Below are 8773 nucleotides of genomic sequence, written 5' to 3' on the forward strand. Positions count from 1 at the left end.
GCTATTTCTAGTAAAAGATGAGAGATGGTATGTGTAGGTGGACTCATAGTGGCCCATGCCATCTGTTTTAGGAGACGCACTGAGTATGTTATTGTCCAATTTCATACCGCATTCAGTTGGAAAAAAAAGGAATATGAGCAGGGGCAGGAGTTGGAGATCATTTTATACCTGGAATCAGAGCTTGTCAACTCAGTCTTTTACCAGATTCTATACGGGGTAACAGGTACACGGAATGATAACATGATTCCTTCTGGTGCTGCTTTCAGGGTTTTTTTATTTAGAAACCCATTGGGATAAAGCCTTGTTGATGGAAAAATCTAAGCATTCTTTTGTTCTTTTGTACCAAAATCTACTTCTTAATCTATATTCATATAACTTTCTAAAAGCAAAGGGAATTTGCACAATTTAAGCAATTGTATAAAAATATGAAAATAGGAAGATATTTGACTACACATGCATTTTGAAATTTTACTTCCTTGTGTAGAAAGCTGTTTGTAGATATGGTAAAGAATTGAAAGGTTTTTTGACCTTCTATGGGATCTGGGCAAGGACTGTTACTCATGTTTGTGTTTTCTTCTGTGAGATTTTTTTCCTTTTCTTTCCTTTTTGCTTTTTAGGGCTGCACTGGCAGCACATGGAAGTTTCAGGCTAGGGGTTGAATCAGAGCAACAGCTGCCGGCCTACACCACAGCCATACCAATGCTGGATCTGAGCCACATCTGCGACCTATACCACAGTTCACAGCAACGCTGGATCTTAACCCACTGAGTAAGGCCAGGGATTGAACCTGCATCCTCATGGATACCAGTTGGGTTTGTTACCCCTGAGCCATGACAGGAACTCCTTCTGCGAGAGTTTTCATCACTGATCTCAATGAAAGTACCACAACACCATCTTCTCCAAAGCTCTGGACAGATTCTTCCATTTCCTATAAAGAAAGAATTTGCTCATCCATGAAAGAAATGCATCATAAGGATTTTAAAAAATAAATGGATACCTATACTTGAATTTAGAAATAAATTTTTTTTTTGGCTTTTTGCCTTTTATAGGGCTGCTCCCGCAGCATAAGGAGGTTCCCAGGCTAGGGGTCTAATTGGAGATGCAGCCACCAGCCTACACCAGAGCCACAGAAATGCAGGATCCAAGCCATGTCTGCTGGACCTACACCACAGCTCACAGCAACACCAGATCCTTAACCCCCTGAGCAAGGCCAGGGATCGAACCTGCAACCTCATGGTTCCTAGTCCGATTTGTTAACCTGCGCCACGACAGAACTCCGAAATAAATTGTTACCTTCTAATATGCCAAACCGCTAATCTATTCATTTGAGGTAGCTGATATAAATCTACACTCCTTAAATCATAGATAAACGGGGGTTCCCTTCGTGGCTCACTGGCTAACAAACCTGACCTGGATCCATGAAGATGAGGGTTCAGGCCCTGGCCTCGTTAAGTGGGTTTGGGATTCAGTGTTGCCATGAACTGTGGTGCAGGTTGCAGATGTGGCTCGGATTCCTCATTGCTGTGGCTCTGGTATAGGCTGGCAGCTGTGGCTCAGATTGGACTCTTAGCCTGGGAAGCTTGGAGACTTCCATACGCCGCAGGTATGGCCCTAAAAAATAAAAAGTAAAAAAAAAAATTATAGATAAACAAAGCTACTATACAAGCAATATAAATGACCAGGAATTGATGATAAAGATGAGATCTTATTCCTCAAGGAGGAAACAAGAGATGTCCATAACTTGACCCTTAGCATTATGTGTATGTCCTTCTATGTTTGATACAATTATTATTAAATCAATTTACTTTTCTTTGGGGGAGGCCTTCAGGATTCCCTTTTAGTGACTAGCTCTTTTACATCTCTCCAAATAATCAAAGCCAGATTGTTTACATCTCTTTGCTTTAAGAAGAGAAGTAACTTTGTTAAGGCACTCTGATGCTCATAAGAACCTTGTTCACGATACTCTTCCTACTGTTTCAAATTTCCATATCACTAGGACATTAAACACCCTGAATTTGTCTTAAGAGTTCAATTCACTAACTTTTTCTTAAGTGTATTAAAATTTGGAAGACTTTTATATGTGTAATAGTTAAAATTGAGCATGCCATTTAATAACTGCCTCACATTAGACAAACATTTTCAACAACTTGGAAGTTAGTTTCATTAAGATCACTAATTAGATAACAGTTTGATCACATATATGATGGTTGTTCCTACTAGTTAATGGGACCAGAACACTCTGCTTGCTAATGATTGGCAGATTTTTTTTATATAGTGATTTTTATTTTTCCCATTATAGCTGGTTTGCAGTGTTCTGTCAATTTTCTACTATACAGCAAGGTGACACTGTTACACATATATGTATACATTCTTTTTTGTCGCTTTATCATGATCCATCATCAGTAACTAGGTATAGTTCCAGTGCTTTACAGCAGGATCTCATTGCTTATCCATTCCCAAGGCAATAGTTTGCATCTATTAACCCCAAATTCCCAATACATCCCACTCCCTCCCCCTCTCCCTTGGCAACCACAAGTCTGTTCTCCATGTCCATGATTTTCTTTTCTGTGGAAAGATTATTTGTGATGATTGGAACATTTTGTCCATAGAGCATCAGGATGATGAATTTTACTCCTTTGGTGTAAACTACTGGGTAAATCATTTAGCCAACTTTATCCCTGAACTAATATGAATTTATGAAACAAAGCTAAAGAAAATTTGCACCCTTATTTCTCAGTTAGAATCTACATTTATAGTCAATTTAATGTTCAACTATGTATTTCTTCCCAAAGACTAAAAACATTATAAGTTTCCAAGTTTGGCAGGTGAGATCATATAATTAAAAACCAAAATATCATTATGAATGTTATAATAGTATACCTTGTGGTAATTTTTAATGCATATGTTTTTCCCTTTTATGTCTTTAGATTAAGAGAAAGGCATGGTTATAGAGCCAATTTCTTAGTGGTGCTGTTTGTATGGGTTCTGTGGTTTCCCATTGGCAATAATTTTGGGGAATGGAAGCATTAAAAGACATCTCAGTGAATCTCTTGGATTCCCAGAATAGTGCTCTTTGTTCATTTTTCATCAATATTCTAATTTTCCTGTTGCTTATCTCCCTTCTCTGTCAGTTCAGGCAAAGGAGAGAGGACAGGTTCAGCTTCTGATTTCACAGAATTGCTTCTTAATGAATGCAGTCCTTCTTCATGCAATAGGACCTTCAGATTCACTGAGCACTAATGTCTTTGAGACTGAAAGCAAAAATTGCTGCAGGATTTATTACTTGTAATATTGTTAGAGGCTACCTCTAGGTTCCAGGCCTATGTATTCTGGTTGTGGAGGTGATGAAATCCTAAAGTGACCCCTATAGTTAGAACAGGCCTCCAGGAGATGCCATCTTTCATCTTTTAGTTCACCAGCCCACCAATAGATCAATTCAGTTGTTTCAAGTGATTAGGCAGATTGTGGTATGTGTGTTTAAAAATATCCCCAAATATGGCCCATCCTGTTTCCTTGTTACCATTTACTTATAATTACTTTGTGTGGGAGATTGCTTAGAAGTGAACTTAATTGGCTCTAAGCTCATTTATTGATTTGTATCATCTCAAGTGAATTTTGATTCTCCTGATAAATAGAGGACCACCTCTAACTAAACGGTTAATAATATGACAAACATAGGTTCATTTAAGAAAAATGATACAACTCTACATATGTAATACAATTAAATATTTTTAACCAAAGAATGTGAGATATGACAACATTCAGTGCTTAGCTAGTATAAAAGCCTAACTTGGCACATCATCCCCAAGCTATTGTCACTGAGGAATCCATGTACTCAGCTCCCTATGTCTCCTTAAGAGACATCAGTAAGCAAAAGTCATTTTGCGTTAGTCAAGACAGAGAAACCAATTCAGAGATCTGAGTCTTATGCTCCTGTCCTTTTGTTTTTTTTCTTTAGATACTTAGCGTTTTAAGGATATAAATTCTAAAGTTGATAAGATCTTGCTATGTGATTTCTTACTATATGATTTGTGTGGTTTCTACTGTTTCATGCTACGTCTCAATTGTTTTTGCAGTAATCTGATTAAATTTAAAATTTAAAATTCAATTAAAATATATACTGAGACCACTCAGTTCATTTTCATGCTGCCTTTGTTGTAAAATGTGGTTGCCATTCAGAGGTAATATATGGTATACCATCACAATGGAAAAGGCATTCATGAAATTCATGACTAGTGGTCCTGGAAGAAAAGCTGAAGGTAGGGAAGAGCAAACATGTACTCTGAACATGTGTATCATCCTCTAGGGACCAAATATATCTTTTCCATGATGGAAGGGGTACATTGTACTGTTTTAACACCCACTAGGTAGCTAGTCTCTACAGGGAAAGCTGCTCAATATTGGGAGCTTAATATTCGTTTTAGCTATTAGAATATTAGACATATGCAATGGCAATAGCTAGTTCAGTCCCAAAAAGAAGAAGTACATGTTCTGCTCCCTTGGTCACTTTGTAAGTTAATCTATTTTGAAAGAAACGGGGAGGCTATGGGAAAGAAGCTGACTAAAACTCACAGGATGAATTGTCATGTCTGGTTAGTAATTGAGGGTTTTGTTTGTTTTTTGTAATGGATGCCCTCTGGTAAGCATTTATAGGAGTAACAAATATTTTCACACTCTGAACATTATTTATTTATTTATTTATTTATTTATTTATTTATTTTTAATTGTTATTTCCCCAATACAATTTTTTTATACTGTACAGCATGGTGACCCAGTTACACATATACACATTCTATTTTCTCACATTATCTGAACATTGTATATTGCTATATTGCCACATTAAATGCAGACACTATCTTTGTTTCTAGAGTTAAGGTAGACTAACTAATTAAGTTTGTGATAAATTATAGTCATTCCTAAGACCCATCTAACTTTTATTACTCCAAACGTGTGTCAGAGGAGGTTGTAGTTGGGAATTACCATCTCTGCATCTTCCAAAGTTTTGATGGCAGTACTAATATCTGAGAATCCCCCAGAAATATGACATTGCTTATGATTTATTATCTTGATGGAGAGCGAGGAACAGACAATCCAAGTGGCTTCCACTTGGCTTTTTTTAAAGGTCTAAAACTTAGATAAAAAGACTCAGAGGATTCCATGGAGACTACTCAATGTAATGCTTTTAATTAAAAAAAATAGCTTGTGGAGTTACAGTAGTAGAAAGAGGGTAAAGTGAGCATCAAGGGTCCAAGAGACTTCCAGATCCCCGGGGTCCTAGAGACTTCCAGATCCCCAGGGCCCTTTCTTATTTGTACAGAACACAATATGTCTCTGGATATGAAAAAATAGATGTGTATGTGATGGATTTTAATTGTATAACACACACACAAAAAGTTAATGGGTTCCTTTGTGCTCTGCTGATCATTTAACCAAGCCAATCTATCTCAGAAACCAAAAAGAAAACAAAAGGACAACTTACAGAATGGGAGAAAATAGTGTCAAATGATGCAATGGACAAGGGCTTAATCTCTAGAATATACAAGCAACTTATACAACTCAACAGCAAAAAAGCCAATCAACCAATGGAAAAATGGGCCAAAGACCTCAATAGACTGTTCTCCAAGGAACATATACAGATGGCCAGCAAGCACATGAAAAAATGCTCAACATCGCTGATCATAAGAGAAATGCAAATCAAAACTACCATGAGATACAACCTCACACCAGTCATAATGGCCCTCATTAATAAGTCCACAAATAACAAGTGCTGGTGGGGGTGTGGCGAAAAGGGAACCCTCCTGCACTGTTGGTGGGAATGTAAACTGGTACAGCCACTATGGAGAACAGTTTGGAGATACCTTAGAAATCTATACATAGAACTTCCATATGACCCCACAATCCCACTCTTGGGCATATATCCGGACAAAACTCTACTTAAAAGAGATGCATGCACCTGCATGTTCATTCCAGCACTATTCACAATAGCCAAGACATGGAAACAACCCAAATGTCCATCAACAGATGATTGGATTCGGAAGATGTGGTATATATACACAATGGAATACTACTCAGCCATAAAAAGAATGACATAATGCCATGTGCAGCAACATGGATGGAACTAGAGACTCTCATACTGAGTGAAATGAGCCAGAAAGACAAACACCATATGATATCACTTATAACTGGAATCTAATATCCAGCGCAAATGAACATCTCCACAGAAAAGGAAATCATGGACTTGGAAAATAGACTTGTGGCTGCCTGATGGGAGAGGGAGGGAGTGGGAGGGATCAGGAGCTTGGGCTTATCAGACACAACTTAGAATAGATTTACAAGGAGATCCTACTGAGTAGCATTGAGAACTATGTCGAGATACTCATATTGCTACAGAACAAAGGGTGGGGGGAAAATGTATATGTGTAAGGATAACTTGATCCCCTTGCTGTACAGTGGGAAAAAAATAAATTAAAAAAAAAGAATTATTTGTAAAGCTACCTAAGTCCAGAAAGAGTCATTGTGGGTGTATTAGTGTTATTTTTGTTATGATGGGAGAATAAACGTACCTATTCATGAAAAAAGATGTTATAAGCCATCAAAAAACAAACTTCCTTTGGATGCTAAAAAGAGGGGTATAAAAGAGACCTTTATATTTAAAAAGCAAATTATAAATCGTTAGTTAGCTACTTATCCTTATCATAGTCCAGAGTTAGTAACGGACATCTATGCCTCCATGAAGATAAACTTGGAGCTGTCAGCATCCAGGTGAGGGACTCAAATGGAGATTCTGTTAATTAATAAGTGTATATGCATTCAGGGATTATAGAACTAACAAATGATTCCACAATCCTATGAAATCCATTATAAGAGTAATTGAAGGAAAATCCTTACCTGTTATTTGACCTTTATGAACTCTCACTTTTCCTTTGTATTGTAGTCATGTTTGATGTCTCCAGAGATTGGTGTCAATTCAAAGTGATTGTCTAATAATCTCTAAAGGCTTAAATATTTCTTTTTCCAGAATGCAAGCACCATGGTAAACAGACTCTGTGTAATTAACTCTGAAAATGAGATCCCATCTGAATTGTAATTGAAATCAATTTTTTGATTTATGCTAGGAAAAATTTCTGCATCACAAGTAAGTAATTAGAGGATAGATGTCCTAGGAAATGCTCAGAGGAAGAACATGGAACATGTAGGTCAAGATTGCATTATAGGACTTCCCATTGTGGCTCAGTTGGTTAAGAACCCAACTAGTACCCATGAGGATACAAATTTGATCCCTGGCCTCGCTCAGGGGGATAAGGATCCAATGTTGCCTCGAGCTGCTGCATATGTCATAGATGAGGCTCGAATCTTGTTACACAATAACAAGATTTTACCTGTCAGAATCCTGACACTTGGAGAGTGAATCCTCCCTCAGTTCCTAATTATTGATGAAATAGCAATTTTATATCCACAGAGGAATAAAGATGGAGTTTGGAACAAACTCTCCATGAGCTTTAGAATCTCCCCTACGATTACACACATGATAAGAATTTATATCTAGGAGTCCTGGAAAGGAGACAAGAACTAAGATGAAATATGTTAATCAGGGAAAAGCATCTCTGGGTCAGTGGATGGCTTCCCTCCATGGAAGAATCATAATTTTATTATCTGACAACTCCTTTAAGGGTGAAAGATAGGAGCTTTCCTTTCATGATGTTATACGGATTGCTGATATCATATATAATGTGATTTCATCTGTGTGTGTGAAAGACTCTCTAGGGGACGTGAATGGCAGGAACTAAAAATGAGAGATAGGGGAGTTCCCATCATGACGCAGCAGAAACGAATCTTAAGCTTGAGTTATAAATATTAAATTCTGTGGTAAATCATTTAATGAACATTGTTACTACTGTGTAATGCCATTAAAGTTAGACTGAATAATTTTTTGAACTCTAGGGCAAAACACTGGCAAACATGCTAGAAGATAGGTTCTTATAAAAGAAAGGAAAGATATTGTTATTTTTGTTAAAATTCAAGTTATGTCTTCATATTTACTGCAGATTTCAGGCTGATGCTAGTTAATAAGAGGCTCAGATTTGATCCCTGGCCTAGAACATCCTTACTTCCATAGGCTGCAGGTGGGAGAGGTGAGAGGGAGCCTAAGTACCTGTGCTTAGTATAGTGGTCACAGTACAGTTCATGAAAAGACCAGGAGAAGTGATGGGCAAAGGAAAAGGAGGAAATGGGCAAACTTCTGAGTTTCTGATTGGATGGAGAAGCTGTTTCCATAGCAAATAGCATTTCTGAGAAATGTATTTTTCCCCCAAAGTATCTGCAGTGTAGCTCTTAATAGTTTGCTTCGTTTCAAATATGAACATTGTAGATGAAATTAATAGGTAAGAATTAAATAAAATTTAAGTTACTTTTAAAAGGTGGGTATTAAATTCCAGTCTTTACTTTGGCTCCATCATACCATCAATCATGTGAACTTATCAATAGCAGCTAATTCTCTGAGGGTACAATCTGTTATAATACCAACGAAGTACTATCATTATTAATAGGCAAGTGAAAGGAAATCTTCAAATTGAAGACAAAACGTAGTGTTTTGTACTTACAGAGGGAAAATTCAAATGTGTCATAGGAAAGGAAATAGATGGTGTGAAATGTGCTTTGCAGCAGAGTAGAAACCCTAACACTCTCCTCACCTTCCTAGATGGAAGGGAAGCTCTGGCTGGAGTGTGCTCTTCACTACCTCTTGTCTAGCTCCTTTAAATAATACACAATAATT

Source organism: Sus scrofa, chromosome 8, assembly GCF_000003025.6.
Source record: "Sus scrofa isolate TJ Tabasco breed Duroc chromosome 8, Sscrofa11.1, whole genome shotgun sequence".
Taxonomy (NCBI): Eukaryota; Metazoa; Chordata; class Mammalia; order Artiodactyla; family Suidae; genus Sus; species Sus scrofa.